The sequence below is a fragment of the Bufo bufo genome, chromosome 4 (genome assembly GCF_905171765.1).
Source record: "Bufo bufo chromosome 4, aBufBuf1.1, whole genome shotgun sequence".
Lineage (NCBI taxonomy): Eukaryota > Metazoa > Chordata > Amphibia > Anura > Bufonidae > Bufo > Bufo bufo.
Window position 1 is genome coordinate 403,101,380 of NC_053392.1, and position 17,267 is coordinate 403,118,646.

Here is a 17,267-nt window from a genome sequence, read left to right on the forward strand (position 1 = left end):
TACTCTGGGCTCGCTGCGCTGCCTCCATATGCTCCCTAACCAAAGGTAACACTGTTTCCATCCATCCTTGCATCTGGGTGACGTACTCAACAACACTTTTGTTCAGTGTGGGTTGTTGTTCCCACGCCTCTTTGGCCACGTCCAACAGAAGTATAGCAGTTCGAAGGGACATGGTCTGGCGTCAACTCATGGAACAGCAACTGCTGCATCTTCTATCGGCCCGCACCCCTTCTCCAGCAGTCAGAGCTCCTCAACCTTAGCAGAATGAAGCTGTCATTCCTTTCCTTTGTCTATGGCTCCTGATGTTCCTCCTCGTCACGTGTTTCACCAGCAATCAATTACCTAAGTCATTGCAAAGAGACAACAGTATGTGTTCACTCATTCAACTGCGCAGAAGCTGAAGATGCACCTGGCCAAGTTGCTGTTACTACAATCCCTCTCTTTCCATGTCGCTGACTCTGCACCTTTCAAAGGGCTAATGGCTTGTACCCAGCCAAGGTGTAGAGTCCCAAGCCTTTATTACTTCTCTAAAAAAGCTGCACCAGCCCTGCACACGTATGTTGAGCAGATGGGTCAGTCCTTGAGCCTTTCAGTGTTTGGAACAGTTCACGCCAGCGCTGATGTGTGGAGCTGTAACTATAGCCAAGGACAATATATGTCCTTTACGACCCACTGGGTGAATATGGTTCCTGCCCACATACACAAGCAACTTGGCCAAGTGATGGCAATGCCACCTCTGCATAGTAATCATGGGATTTCTGTGCAAATTATGCCATTCACTGTATGAGATAAATATTTTTGTATTTTAATAGTACGGTAATTTTGCTCATGGTGATGTGTATTTTTTTATTGGTTATGTATTTTTATTTTTATTTTGGGGAAAGGGTTGTGATTTGAACTTTCATATATTTTTAGATTTTTTAAAACTTATTTTAACTTTATTCCCTTTTTTAAGTCACCCTGTGTGACTATAACTGGCAATCATTAGATTGCCCATAGTGCTCTGTGATGGCTATATAGCCATCTTAGAACACTTCAATAAATAACAATACAGTGCTGCCACCTGCTGGCCTGTATTGGTATATATTGGTAATAGTTACTGAAGCCTGCTTGAGGCTTCAGGCTATTACGCTAGTGTAACAGATTCCCCAATCTCAACCGAGGAAAGCTGTTCCAGGAGTGGGGTTGCCCGGATCCCACTTTCGGATTGCTCAGATACTGGGGTCACATTTGACCACTGCATCTTAAGTGTTAAATGTATGCCATCAGACTTATGGTTGATGGCATACATCCGCCGTTGGTCTCTGAGCGTCATCTTTAAAGTGCAGACTTCCACCGTACACATAAAGGGGTTAATAAAAAAAATCAAGGGTGAATTCTTACAATCAGGATCTCATATAAATTATAGCAAGCTTCCTTTCATAGTACAAATCAAATAAGATGATTAACTTTGTTAATCAGTTAACACATTGGTTGATACAAATATTAAAAAATAATCAAGGTTGAGTTGTAAAAATGATTTTAACTGACAAGCATTCCGTTCTCATAATGGCAATTATTTCAACTGTTAATGTCAGATGTACCCATGCTTTGAGTGACAAATGAAATAGGACTGATGGAATTTTTGATTCTAATGAAGCAATGCATTAGCACATGTTTTATGACAGACATGATTCTAAATCTCTTCTTGTCAACACGATCACACAAAAGCATTCTCGATGAGAATGAAAAGATTAACTTTATAAAAGCACAAAATCTTCTTTCAACTCTACCACACAAGCAATTACTTGTGAAAAATTTCTGCAATACCTCATGGATTGAAAATGATACTAAGATTAATCAAGCACATCAGAAGCAAGGAATACATCTTTACTCATCCATGGGTCGGAAAGATCAGTATTAGAAACAAAGAAGGCAAAGCAAATCCATTTTATAGAAGATAAAGAACCCTTCTACAAACTATTGTGTCTAGAAATGTTTTCTTTCTAGGTTGATGGATTACAAAATCAAATAGTTTCAAAATTGCCTGTCACCAAGCAAATAGAACAAGACATCCAATCTTTAGAGAACCCGATACTAAGGGCTCATGCACACGACCATATGCACTCCGAGATATACGGTCCATGAGCGGGCCATATGTCCCCGAGCGGCATACATCGTGCGAACGGGAGCGCACAGCATCATAGATTACTGTACTCATATGTGCAGTACAGTAGTCCCATAGGCAGCCAGATGCGCACAGTATCATAGTAACCTATGATGCTGTGCGTTCCCATGCGCACGATGTATGCCGCTCCGGGACATATGTTCCGCTCACGGACCGTATGTCTCGGAGGGCATACAGTCGTGTGCATGAGCCCTTAATCATGGAAAACCAAGAAAAAGACATCAAGGACACTGGTGGACATGGTAGTAATTTCATTATTAGGAAATGCTGATATTCTGTTAAATTAATCCAGTTACAAAAGTGATTGTTACAAATTACACACATGAATGAAAAATGGTGGGATTAAGAACAAAGTAATGGGTTATGACAGCCAATTAGATTGCTATTATTATTTAGCAGTTGATATTTAGAAAATTAGAAAATAGCAATTAGTGTTGGACTTGATTAGAGCCATTACTTAGCCCCACCAGAGAAATAGTTCTGATGGTCCATCCTAGATCCACATAAAACCTGTGTACATACACTTTTAATTGCACCATAAACTTTGTTATTATTGTACATGCACAATGTAACACCATGTTCAAGAAAGAGAAACAAAGTCGGCACTGCACCGTGCAGTATTTGAACGTCTGACCGGATTCACACTTGCCACGGCTGCTCACGCGGTACAGTGGTGGTGCTCTGCTATATAAAGTACTGAGTTTGATCATAAAAAATAAGATGATAGAAGAAAAGCGGCACTCACCAATTGTTGTATCAATAGTAGCTTTATTCCGGGGAAAAACATGATAGATGCGGGTCACTGCACAGCAATCCAAGTCAACAGCCGTTTCGCACTAAACAGTGCTTTGTCAAGCCTCCTGTGAAGTGGTTGAGGGATGTAGTAAATACCACACTCCTCCACGTGACCAGTCAACAGGTGAGACAATTACATGTCTATTTATCTAATACAAATAAATACAATGTTAAGAACAACATAATTACAGTTGTGTTCAAAATTATTCAACCCCCACTGAAATTTAGTGTTTTGGCCAGTTTGACATTGATTTTGATCATTTCAGTCATCTTGTTTACAATTAAATCAAAGAGGCACTTCTAAGTCAGACAAATATAACATAACATTTATAATGAAATAACCACAAATGTCTTTTCTGTGCTCACATCATTATCAGTTTTATTCAACCCCCAAGTGACATTCAATCTTAGTACTTAGTACAACATCCTTTTCCAGTTATAACCGCTTTTAAACGTGAAGCATAGCTTGACACAAGTGTCTTGCAGCGATCTACGGGTATCTTTGCCCATTCTTCATGGGCAAAAGCCTCCAGTTCAGTCACATTCTTAGGCTTGCGCGCTGCAGCTGCTTTCTTTAAGTCCCACCAGAGGTTCTCAATCGGATTTAAGTCTGGTGACTGAGATGGCCACTTCAAAATGTTCCAGCCTTTAATCTGCAACCATGCTCTAGTGGACTTGGAGGTATGCTTGGGATCATTGTCCTGTTGAAAGGTCCAACGTCTCCCAAGCCTCAGGTTTGTGAAGGACTGCATCACATTTTCATCCAATATCTCCTGGTACTGAAGAGAATTCATGGTACCTTGCACACGCTGAAGCTTCCCTGTACCTGTAGAAGCAAAACAGCCCCAAAGCATGATTGACCCCCCACCATGCTTCACAGTAGGCAAGGTGTTCTTTTCTTCATAGGCCTTGTTCTTCCTCCTCCAAACATAGCGTTGATCCATGGGCCCAAACAGTTCTAATTTTGTTTCATCAGTCCACAGAACATTATCCCAAAACTTTTGTGGTTTGTCCACATGACTTTTGGCATACTGCAGTTGACTCTTCTTATTCTTTGGAGACAGCAAAGGGGTGCGCATGGGAGTTCTGGCATGGAGGCCAGTTCCTCAGCTGTCACACGGGGACTTTTCTCCACTTTGCGCTTCAGGTAGCGCACAGCAGTCGAAGTCAGCATCTTCTTTCTGCCACGACCAGGTAGCGTTTCAACAGTGCCCTTTGCCTTGAATTTGCGAATGATGCTTCCTATGGTGTCTCTTGGTATGTTTAACATCTTTGCAATCTTCTTATAGCCATTGCCCTTCCTGTGAAGAGAAATCACCTCTTCAGTCTTCCTGGACCATTCTCTTGACTTCACCATGTTTGTAAACACACCAGTAAATGTCTAGAAGGAGCTGAGTATCACAGTCCTTTTAAATCTGCCTAATTGGTGCTTATTATGCTTGATTGCTGATCCTTGACATCCACAGGTGTTTTCGATACCTGATCGAAAACACTTGAATGAACCTCTGTTCTTAAGAGTGGTAGTCTTTAAGGGGTTGAATAATTGTGTCAATGAAGAAATCACAAAAAATAATTTTTAATACTGTATTACAAAAACAATTGATGTCATTTTAGTCGCATTTGGTTCTTTAAAAAGTCCTTGTAAGATTTCATTCTGAACACAATTACAAATGTACACTAAATTCCCTAAAACCCTTTACAGCATTGGGGGTTGAATAATTTTGAACACAACTGTATATAAAGACAGCCAGGTCATTTTTATCATTCAGACCCAATGGTCCCATGGCATTAGTTTTGATAATCCACTCAGCTTTTTTTTGTAATAGTTTACGGTTTCTATCTCCTCCTCTTTGTTATTATTGTACAAGCACAATGTAACACCACCTCTCTCTGTCCCTCTCTGCTGTGAGTGACACACTGCTGTTTCTAAAAAGTGTTGAGCGTGAATATTCGAATAGCAAATTTTTTTAGCGAATATCGGCACTTCGCTAATTCACGAATATTTAGAATATAGCGCTATAAATTTGTTATTTAGAATATTCGTTTTTTTTTGTTTTATTGTTATATTTTTTTCTTTCCCACTTCCCAAAAGTAGTCCTTACCTGTTCTGAGGATTCCTGGCTTCCTGGCTGCTCCAGTCAGTGCCCGTTGCCGCTTCTGCCGACTTCTGTGCTCATGGAGCTTCCCCATCACCATGGGAACGCCTCCATACTAGAATGTTCTGTCGGATGTGAGAATTAAGTTGAAATCGCAATGCGATTAATATAACTTGAAGTAATCGCATTGCGATTTCTACTTAGAGCTGTGTTTCTAATGGGTCAGCTTGCTAGAATTAAAGAAGTTAACGAATATGGAATATAGCAGTGCTAAGTTGAAATCGCAATGTGATTACTTCAAGTTATATTAATCGCATTGCAATTTCAACTTAGCACTGCTATATTCCATATTCATTAACTTCGTTAATTCTAGCAAGCTGACCCATTAGAAACACAGCTCTAAGTTGAAATCGCAATGCGATTAATATAACTTGAAGTAAATCGCATTGCGATTTCAACTTAGACCTGGTTTACTATGGTTGGCTTGCTAGAATTAGCGAAGATGACAAATATGACGAATGTATTCGTCATATTCCTCAAAACGAAGATAGCAAAATATTCTCCATCTTCGTTTTAGCTCCATATTCGTCAACTTCGCTAATTCTAGCAATCAAATAGGAAAGTTGACTATAAAGATAGCTAAGTTTAATTTGCTATGCGATTATATTACTTAGCTTTTTTTTAATAATTAGAATAATTATAATAATTATCAAGTATTATAATTATTCTATTTATTTAAAAAACGCAAAGTAATATTCTCGCATAGTGAATTAAAATCTTAGCTGTCTCTAGTCAACTTTCCTATTTGATTGCTAGAATTAGCGAAGTTGACGAATATGAGCTAAAACGAAGATGGAGAATATTTTGTTATCTTCGTTTTGAGGAATATGACGAATACATTTGTCATATTCGTCATCTTCGCTAATTCTAGATATCAAACCAATAGGAAAGTTGCCTTAAGTTAAAATTGCAATACGCGGTTATTTAAATCGCATATTAATCGCGATAACTAGAATAATGATGAATATTAGATTTCGACAAATATGAGACGAATATTCTAGCGAATATTCGCGAATTTCGTTGAAATCGAATATAGCACCTCCCGCTCATCACTATTTCTAAATCTTAGACAGAATGCCCACTGTCTTGAGGTCATGTTTGTGTCAACATACTTCAATTACACAGATTATATATATATATATTTTTTACATTAGTAATATATGAGGGTGAATTCTAAGTAATATAGGCTTGTATTTTCATTTCTAGCAGGTTTCTAGTAGTATTTTTAACTATATGCACTTTATCTATTTCCCCACTTCACAAAATAAGACAGTTATCTTTATAGTATAGGATGTGTCTCTTTTTTATATAGCCACCCTTGGATGTTAATCTCTTTCTGTTGCGGTATGTGTACATGCACCATGTGAGAAGACCCAATGGGCTTCTGCAGGTTACCTCGAATTTCACTGTGGAAAAATGGCTCCAATATAACATATTAGCACATGTGTGTTCTTTGTTGGCTAACAAAAGCTTCTCTACATGGGTGTGTTATGTCTGGTGCATGTGCTACACCAGTGATGGCTAACCTTCAGCACTCCAGCTGTGGTGAAACTACAAATCCCAGCATGCTCCATTCATTTCTATGGAGTTCTGAGAACAGCCAAGCAAGTGTGCATCTTGGGCGGTCGTAGTTTTACCATAGCTGGAGTGCCGAAGGTTAGCCATCAGACTGCTATACATTACCTTGATGTTGTGCAGATAATTTGTCTATGTCATTGAAATAGTTCTTTACTATCTTCTGGCCATTGTTTCAATGTTTCGTTTGGTTTCTTTCATTAGTATACATATAGTAACATAGTAACATAGTAACATAGTTTCTTATGCAAAAAAAAGACATTGTCCATTCAGTTCAGCCTATTATCCTGCAAGTTGATCCATAGGAAAAAAAAAACCTGTGAGGTAGAAGCCAATTTTCTTCATTTAAGGGGGAAAAAAAATCTTCCTGACTCTAATCAGGAAATGAGAATAACTACCTGGATCAATTACCATTCTCCAGAAATCTAATAACTACAACTTTAATATTATTACACTCCAGAAATACATCCAGGCCCCTTTTGAACTCTTTTTTTGAATTCACCATCACCACCTCCCCTGTCATAGAGTTCTATAGTCTCACTGCTCTTATCGTAAAGAATTCTCTTCTATGCTTGTACAGGATGTCCCTCATCACAGTTACAGTCCTGGGTATAAATAAATCATGGTAGAGATCTCTGTACTGACTCCTGATGTATTTATACAGATGTACACACTCTTAACTCAAATTTCTGAACTCATCACGTTATCTTGAAACAAAAGCCATTGAGAAGCAATTGCCTAATGCATTTAGTTGCATTTAGTTTAGGTAACATGTGTTTTAACCCTGCTACATCCGTACATAGTTATTAGATCTCCTCTGAGTCACCTTTTTTTTAAAAGTCAATAACCCATTCCAGTTATTACTTTAGTTGCCCTCCTCTGAACCCTCTCCAGCTCTGCCATGTCTGCCTTGTTCACAGGAGCCCAGAACTGAACACAATACTCCATGTGTGGCATGACTACAGTGCAGGGGCAGGAGCTGTAATGATCTATCGTGCGGCGCTGCGGGCAGAAACACAGCTGATTTCATGATCAGCTGTTTCTGTCCAGGAGGACGGGGGCCGCAAATCTTAGCTCTGGGGCCCGCGGGCCGCAGGTTGTGCACCCCTGCTTTAGAGGCTTCAGCTAACCTAACCATTTGTTTGGTTTTCTGGAGGTACTTCTTTACTTCCTCTCACCAGACCCGGACTACAGATACATAGAACAAAGCAATGTTTATGTACATCCTTAATGTTGGTTGATTTTCTGTGTTGTATATTTGTTACCGCAACACTCCCTTGTAAAAGGGGAATCTACTCTCTCGTATCATTGAATTGAAATGAATGTAACAGATATTTAATTTTCAATAAAGCTTTTAAAAAAATAAAATAAAATAAAATAAAATTTTTTGACTGTAATAGATTGAATAGCAGTTAGTTGTCTGCAAGCGTGTGTGTCAGGCCTACAGCGTCTACTCTACCAACTTCTGCCAGTGCACAGTGCCACTCATTTCTGGTGTCACAGTAGCTTGCACGCATAGTACCACTAATCGAAAAAAAAATGACAGGCAGAGGCAGGCCACCCTGCAGGGGCCGTCGTGGTCGTGGTGCTGTGATTCCCTTTGGCCCTAGAATAATGCCCAGTATTCAGAGGCCACGTACCCTGAATTCGAAAAGTTCTGAGGACATAGTTGACAGGCTAACACAGGACACCCAATCTTCTACAGCTTCCGCTCTGAACCTTGACGCACCATCCTCCTCCAGCTTAGCTTCGGGCACCTCTCAAGTTACCACTCGCCCGCCTGCTGCCACCACCAACACTAGCACCACAGCCGCTTCACTTGATCTGTCAGAGGAGTTATTTACACATCAGTTGGAAGAAATGAGTGATGCACAACCATTATTGCCAGAGGATGTAGATAACAGGGATATGTCTCAGTCAGGCAGCATTACACACATGGACGTACGGTGTGATGATGATGATGTTGTACCCGCTGCTGCTTCCTTTGCTGAGTTGTCAGATACAAGTGAAGCAGTTGATGATGACGATGTGTCCGTGGATGTCACGTGGGTGCCTGCTAGAAGAGAAGAAGAAAATGGGGAAAGTTTAGATGGGGAGACAGAGAGGAGGAGGAGACGAGTTGGAAGCAGGGGGAGGTCGTTGCAAGGAGCTAGTGGCACAGTCAGACAGCATGCATCGGCACCCGGGGTCAGCCAGACAGCACGCCAATCAACGCATGCTGTTGCCACCACCAGAATGCTGTCATTGCAGATCTCAGCAGTGTGGCATTTTTTGTGTGTGTCTGCCTCTGACAACAGCGATGCCATTTGCAACCTGTGCCAAAAGAAACTGAGTCGTGGGAAGTCCAACACCCACCTAGGTACAACTGCTTTGCGAAGGCACATGATCGCACATCACAAACGCCTATGGGATCAACACATAAGTACAAGCAGCACACAAACTCAAAGCCGCCATCCTCCTCCTGGTCCAGCATCTTCAGCCACGTCAACCACTGCTGTCCTCCTTGCACCCTCTCAACTATCCGCCACTCCGTCTCTCGCCTTGAGCAGTTCCTGCTCATCTGCCCACAGTCAGGTGTCTGTCAAGGACATGTTTGAGCGTAAGAAGCCAATGTCACAAAGTCACCCCCTTGCCCGGCGGATGACAGCTGGCTTGTCTGAACTCTTAGCCCGCCAGCTTTTACCATACAAGCTGGTGGAGTCTGAGGCGTTCCAAAAATTTGTAGCTATTGGGACACCGCAGTGGAAGGTACCCGGCTGAAATTTATTTGCACAAAAGGCAATCCCCAACCTGTACTCGATTGTGCAAAAGGAAGTAATGGCATGTCTGGCACACAGTGTTGGGGCAAGGGTCCATCTGACCACTGATACCTGGTCTGCAAAGCACGGTCAGGGCAGGTATATCACCTACACTGTGCATTGGGTAAACCTGCTGACGGCTGCCAAGCATGTGACACCGCCACGACTTGCAGGCAGGCCTGCTGCCACCTCCTCTACTCCTCCTACTCCATCCTCTTCCATAACCTCCTCGGCTGAGTCCTCTTCTGCTGCTGTGTCTTGCTCCACATCAACGGCACCCCCACAGCTCCCATGGGCTATTCCACATCCCGGATACGACAGTGTCACGCTGTCTTGGGGTTGACTTGCCTGAAAGCAGAGAGTCACACCGGACCAGCACTCCTGTCCGCCCTGAACGCACAGGTGGATCAGTGGCTGACTCCGCACCAACTGGAGATCGGCAAAGTGGTGTGTGACAACGAAAGCAATTTGTTGGCGGCATTGAATTTGGGCAAGTTGACACATGTGCAGTGCATGGCACATGTGTGTAATCTGATTGTACAACACTTTGTGCATAAGTACACAGGCTTACAGGACGTCCTGAAGCAGGCCAGGAAGGTGTGTGGCCATTTCAGGCGTTCCTACATGGCCATGGCGCACTTTTCAGATATCCAGCGGCGAAACAACATGCCAGTGAGGCGCTTGATTTGCAACAGCCCGACACGTTGGAATTCAACACTCCTAATGCTCGACCGCCTGCTCCAACAAGAAAAAGCCATCAATGAGTATTTGTATAACCGGGGTGCTAGGACAGCCTCTGCAGAATTTTTTTGCCACGTTACTGGACGCTCATGCGCAATGCCTGTAGGCTCATGCGTCCTTTTGAGGAGGTGACAAACCTAGTCAGTCGCACCGAAGGCACCATCAGCGACATCATACCATTTGTTTTCTTCCTGGAGCATGCCCTGCGAAGAGTGCTGGATCAGGCCGTAGATGAGCGTGAAGAGGAAGAGGAAGAGTTGTGGTCACCATCACCACCAGAAACAGCCTTATCAGCATCGCTTGCTGGACCTGCGGCAACGCTGGAAAAGGAGTCAGAGGAGGAATGTTGCTTGGAGGAGGAGGAAGACCAACCACAACAGGCATCCCAGGGTGCTCGTTGTCACCTATCTGGTACCCGTGTTGTTGTACGTGGCTGGGGGGAAGAACATACCTTCAGCGAGATCACTGAGGACGAGGAACGGGACATGAGTAGCTCGGCATCCAACCTTGTGCAAATGGGGTCTTTCATGCTGTTGTGCCTGTTGAGGGACCCTCGTATAAAAAGGCTGAAGGAGAACGACCTGTACTGGGTGGCCACGCTACTAGACCCCCGGTATAAGCAGAAAGTGCCTGAAATGTTACCGAATTACCGCAAGTCGGAAAGGATGCAGCAGTTCCAAAATAAATTAAAAAGTATGCTTTACACAGCGTATAAGGGTGATGTCACAGCACAACTGCAATCTAACAGGGGAAGAGGTGAAAGTAATCCTTCTCCTCCCACGACCACGCCGGCAAGGACAGGACGCTTTACAGACGTGTTGTTAATGGAGGACATGCGGAGCTTTTTCAGTCCTACGCATCGCCACAGCCCTTCGGGGGTCCACCCTCAGAGAACGACTCGACCGACAGGTAGCAGACTACCTCGCCTTAACTGCAGATATCGACACTCTGAGGAGCGATGAACCCCTTGACTACTGGGTGTGCAGGCTTGACCTGTGGCCTGAGCTATTGTCACGGCTGAGAATGGGGAAGACCCTCAGCCGTGCGATGCCAGAAGATGTTGGTCCCTGCAAGGCCAGGACAGATATCAGGGAACAGGTCACCTCCTATATATCCCTAACTCTGACCCTGCCTCCGACCCTGATGGTAGGAGGGCTCATACACCGGAAACCTAAGATTCCTACTAGCCCTCAGGGTGGCCATCAACTAGGAGCAGGGTAAGACGACCTGTTCCTCCTAGGAACGGAGGAACAGAAGTCTCACTGGGCAAGCTACAAGAAAAGGGGGACATAAACAACTTATGGCAATGGCAGGTAAATGCAACAAGTATAGCACCTACCTGCCACAGACACAAAGCCTGGAACCCATGCAGAAGCGCTGCTGTCCACAAGAACACAAATGGACACAGCACACACCACACATCACACATCACACAGGAACCCAGGACCATAAGCTGCAATAAACAAGCATACCAAAAACACACCTTCATAACACCATGTAACATAAGCTTATGACCACAAGGGTGGCCCACACTGGCAGATGGTAAATAACCAGGATGATGCCTCCAGCAACCAAGGCTGAAGTACCCCTCAGCATCTGGTCTCCAGAAAGGCTTTATAGCCCAAAGTAGCCACACCCACACTCAGACACACCCAGTGTTCACACAGAAAGAAGGGAGTTAACCCTTCCTACACCAGGCAGGGTAGTGAAGCCACTTAAAGGGAAAAGCACATAAACACACTCACCTGTTACCCCCGGCAACGGCATGCGTGGCAACCATGTCCTGAGGAACAGCCAGCAGGCCGAGACACTGCCACCACATGCACACAACACCAGACGTTGCCGCGGACAACCGCAAGTGAAAGGAGGTGTCACAGTGCATACAAACATAACCTTGTGCACAACAAACAGACAAAGTGCATGCACAAAACTACACATTGCCAAAGACAACCGCATGCATGGACAGCGAGCCGCCCAGCAACCAGCTCAGGCTGCTCCACTGCCCAACAACCACAAGTTGCCAGCGGCAACCACACGTGAGGCAAGATACTAGCCCTCACCTGTGGTTGACAACAATACCAGACCGTGGGCAAATGCATGCGGCTCCCAAGGAGTCACAACCATGACCATGGTCGTGACAGCTATCCCAATTTGCGATAGAACTTCTGGCCTGCCCCGCTTCAAGTTTCCTGTCAGAAAGGACCTTCAGTGCAGCAGGAGGTATTGTCACTGAGAAGAGAAGTCGCCTAGGTCAAAAAAGTCTAGATTACCTCACCTTTATTAAGATGAATGAGGGATGGATCCCGAAGGGACTAATAGTGGGCGATACATTCGACTAAAAAAGGCCTGATGAGATGAGCTGCCTTGGGCTAAAAATGGTCCACACGCTGCTGTATTTTATCTCTGAATGCCGGATGACTTGAGTGACTTATCCGCCACCAACTAGGGTTCAAGCCGCAATGTTTTAGGGCACTTTCTGCCTGGGAAACAAACATAAATTTTTCTGGCCGCTGCTACAGCAGCGGCTGCAACAATACCTAATTTTTCAGGCATGTGTACATGCCTAATTTTTCTGGCCTCTGGTGCTGCACTGTGGCTTCAAAAACCAAACCAAAAAAAAGGCACATACATGTGTCAATTCTCCTTCGTGATCGTTACCTTGTTGTGGTGAAGGGGCTTGCGTATCACAATGAAGCAACCACCTCTATGAGTGTGTTGGCAATGGTAATATTGGCACACCCCAAATGATAAGGTTGTTGCTTCATTGTGAACAGACCAAAAGCGATCGGCTGGATAATTTTGCATAGAAAAAACATTAATTTTCTTTGTGATCATCTAAGGTGATCATTAAAGCCTACTAGGCCAACAATGCAGATTCATTGTTTTCTGGGTCACTTAACTGCCACTGAACTACCTCAACCGACCATAGGCTTTGAAAAAACCCCATCGCCTGCAATCTCCCAAACGTGCGCACGAGCACAGTCATAACTACACCAAGATTGACGCATAGAGGTATAAAATTTATGTCATGAGTGTGTCAACTATTGACAACTCTTTGCGGTTGTCTAAAATCTATTCCATACACGTCCCCTGATAGGGGACGTAACAGGGATTAAACTGATAGGAATAGTATTACTTAACACACCACTCATATCTTGTGGCACATTAGATTGAACGTGCAGTGCCCCAAATTTGAAGTAGGAGGACCGATCATGCATCTTTTTCCATCTCTCGGTTCCTAAAATCGATTCCATATACACGTCCCCTGATAGGAATAGTACTACTTAACACACCTTATAATAATAATAATACTAGTGAATGTAACAGGGATTAAACTGATAGGAATAGTACTACTTAACACACAGTACTGTGTTACTTTATGTTGTATTGCTAGAATTGCTAGAATTGACGAATATAGCACTATATTTTCAATCTTCATTATATTCTAGCAATACAACCATTAGGAACTCAGATCTAAGTTGTAATCGCAATGTGATTAATATAACCTGTATTAATCGCATTGCGATTACAACTTAGATCTGAGTTCCTAATGGTTGTATTGCTAGAATTGACGAATATAGCACTATATTCTAAATCTTCGTTATATTCTAGCAATACAACCATTAGGAACTCAGATCTAAGTTGTAATCGCAATGCGATTAATACAGATTATATTAATCGCATTGCGAATTTAACTTACCACACTCTGCGTCAACTACGTAATTTTCCATGGGAGTTTTGCCATGGATCCCTCTCCGGCATGCCACAGTCCAGGCGTTAGTCCCCTTGAAACAACTTTTCCATCACTATTGTGGCCAGAAAGAGTCCCTGTGGATTTTAAAATTCGCCTGTCTATTGAAGTCTATGGCGGTTCGCCCGTTTGCGAACATTTGCGGAAAATTCGCGTTCGCCGTTTGCGAACAGAAAATTTAATGTTCGCAACATCTCTACTGGTGACCCCCAAATATATTTGGAGCAAGGGCCTGCTGATCTGACCATCTAAAACATTATGGGCGAGGACCTGCTGCCGCTTTGGTGAATCTAAATAACCTGGGGCCGATTGCACGTCCCCGCGTCGGCAACGATCCATTCGGATGTCTGCCCTATCAACTTTCGATGTTATTTTCAGCGCAAACCATGGTGACCACGGGGAATCACGGTTCGATTCCGGAGAGTGAGCCTGTGGAACGGCTACGGCTACCACATCCAAGGAAGGCAGCATGCGTGCAAATTACCTATTAGGTATAATTAGGTGAGCAGGGCCAGGTGGAACGTTGCAGGGTACCCACAGCTGTGTGCATTTGCCTCTGTTTTGTCAAGTATTCCTCTATACATACACACCATATTTAGATGCACGCATCGCTTTCTTCGTTCCAGCCAGCGCGATGTGGGAGGTTTACAGGCGATCCGCCCCTCCAACTCGTGATTGGCTAAAACGCGACTCCTACGTCATCAATGGGGACTGCTGGTACTAAAATGGGGATGGGGCAAGGAGAGGGAAAAAAGGGGGGGGGGGGAGACCCATCGGCTCCCTCAACTTAAACCAAATAAAAACTCAGACAACTTAGTTTTATCAACCAATCCTTTACTGGGTGATGATCGGCCACAGCAAATTTTTCCTTTAACAAAACGGTATCAAAACACCACCTCCTCCACGAACCATTCCTCCGATGCGGTATACCACCCTGGATCCCCAGGGTGTACGTACGCCAATATTTCTTCACCACGAACTTTCATTTTCAAATGCCGCCAGCTGTGACTTCCACTTTCCTCCTTTCACCGAACCTCAAAAGAGAGACATAATGAACCAAACTGATCTTTAAACCACATATCACCATCATTATTTTTTTATTTTTTTTTATAAAATGTATAAAAATAAACCTGATATAAAAATAAATCTGAAACCTAAGGGCTGGAGGGCGGGCAACTCGGATTACCCTGTCAAGAGGAAGTACTTCACACTGACCTCCCCTATATATGCCTACCTCTACTCCTCCTCCCACCGTCTCTCCCCTTCCTTCCTTCCTTACTCCACCTACCACTTCTTTTAACCCCCTACTATCCTCTCTCCTAGCCACTAACCCGGGGCCTATTCTTTACCCCTACCCAGGGAAACATAAGGGGAGGGGAAGGGGGACCAACAGTCCCTCATCACCCTCCTTACCCTGTCGGGTGCTCTCCAGACTGCTGGTACTAAAATGGGGATGAGGCAAGGAGAGGGAAAAAGAAGGTGGAGACCCCACCGGCCCCCTCAACTTAAACCAAATAAAAACTCAGACAACTTAGTTTTATCAACCAATCCTTTACTGGGTGATGATCGGCCACAGCAAATTTTTCCTTTAACAAAACGGTATCAAAACACCACCTCCTCCACGAACCATTCCTCCGATGCGGTATACCACCCTGGATCCCCAGGGTGTACGTACGCCAATAACTCTTCACCACGAACTTTTATTTTCAAATGCCGCCACAGAGGAGGACTGTATCTCAAACGGGGCTCCGACCACCACCCAGCAAACTAAAAGCCTGTTCGATGCCATCCTGCAACTCGGACAAAAAGATATCCAGACCAATCTCTGTGAGGTGCACACCGTCTGGCCTCATCAAAGCTCTATTATCGCCCTCTAACTGCCAATGTCGGACAACCACCCCTCCCTTAGAACTCACAATGCGGGACATTCGGCTATTCAATGTCCTCCTGCACTTCTCCATAGCCTCCCCGTCCCTGGCCCCATGCCAAACTACTCTTGGCACTACTTCTGACCACACTATAACTAGCTCCGGGAAGAACGCAGGGAAGCGCTCCAAATCAGACCTCATCAACGCCATTAATTCCAACATCCTCTGGGAACACAGGTCATTCCCACCCGCATGTAAGACCAGTATTACTGGCCCCACCGATCTATGTCCAATCTCCACCACCTCCGGTAACACCTGTGACCATCTCAGCCCCCGAAGCCCCCTCCAGTGCACCTCCACTTCCCTGAATCCCAGGCTGCGACCTCCAGGCCTGCATTCAGCCCTCTGCGCAGCCCAGAAGATGTAGGAATGCCCAACCAACCAGATCACCGGACGACCGACTCCTGCAAAGAAAAAGAGTTAGTAAAAAACACCAACATGTCTGACACGCATGTAACTATCTCCAACATTCTCCTCTTGCCTCTTTTTATTTTTTATCTAACTCACCAATAAATCTGGCCTTACGTACCGCGCAAAGCAGGCCGACCTCCAATGACCAATCCGTATGACCTCTGATTCCGGCAACCGTGCCCTAGCCGCTTCCGTCGCCGCACCTATTCTAAAGGAGTGGGTACCGAATTCCCCCGGATCTAACTCCAACTGCGCCAAACATTTACACAACACCGATGAAAACTGAAATTTTGTCAAGGGAGACCCGTCGGCATGCGCGAAAAAATTCCTCCCACTAACCCGTACCGCCCGGAAATCTGAGACCAATCTTATGGGGCAAGCCCCACTCGCCACCGGATCGATAGGTAACCATACCCCTTTACCAAACTGATCGGTTTTTGAACAACGAACCCGAACCCGCAGCGCATTATTATTGAGAATCACATCCGACATCAACAAACCACCCTGTCGAGAGCTCGAAGGCGCCACCAGTTCCCCCACCCGTAAAGCCGCGAAAAAGGCAACGCTAAAACACGCCGCAACTAAAGCCCGCTCGAACCCTGATGAACACACAACTTGACACACATCCACCAATCTTCCCAGCAAACTAAATTAAATCGGCTGCCTACTATCACGCACTACATATTCCTCTGCCACCCCTTCATAGCCTGACGGATCAAGAAATTTTTTGTTACATCTGGCCACCCGCATAATTTAAAATAAAAGCCCACCCCTGCCAATTTACGCCGCGCAACCGGAGCAGAAACCCTTTGACCACGCAGCCTTAACATCCACTCCACTGTGACCTCCAAATACACATCATCCCCTGCCGACACTTCCCTATTACCTTTTACCGCCAACCACTCAGTCCAGGCCTTACCATGCGCCTGCCACGTGGCCGGAGTC

The 17,267-nt window shown here is 44.5% G+C and overlaps 1 long non-coding RNA gene across 1 annotated transcript; it reads right to left on the reverse strand.

Moving 5' to 3' along the window:
• Positions 1-1,189: 1,189 nt before the first annotated feature.
• Positions 1,190-14,949, reverse strand: LOC120997174. The gene is made up of 3 exons (XR_005778107.1): positions 14,771-14,949; positions 8,385-8,389; positions 1,190-1,199 (listed from the first exon to the last, which is right to left on the reverse strand). It is a non-coding gene; the product is annotated as an uncharacterized LOC120997174 (long non-coding RNA).
• Positions 14,950-17,267: the final 2,318 nt, after the last annotated feature.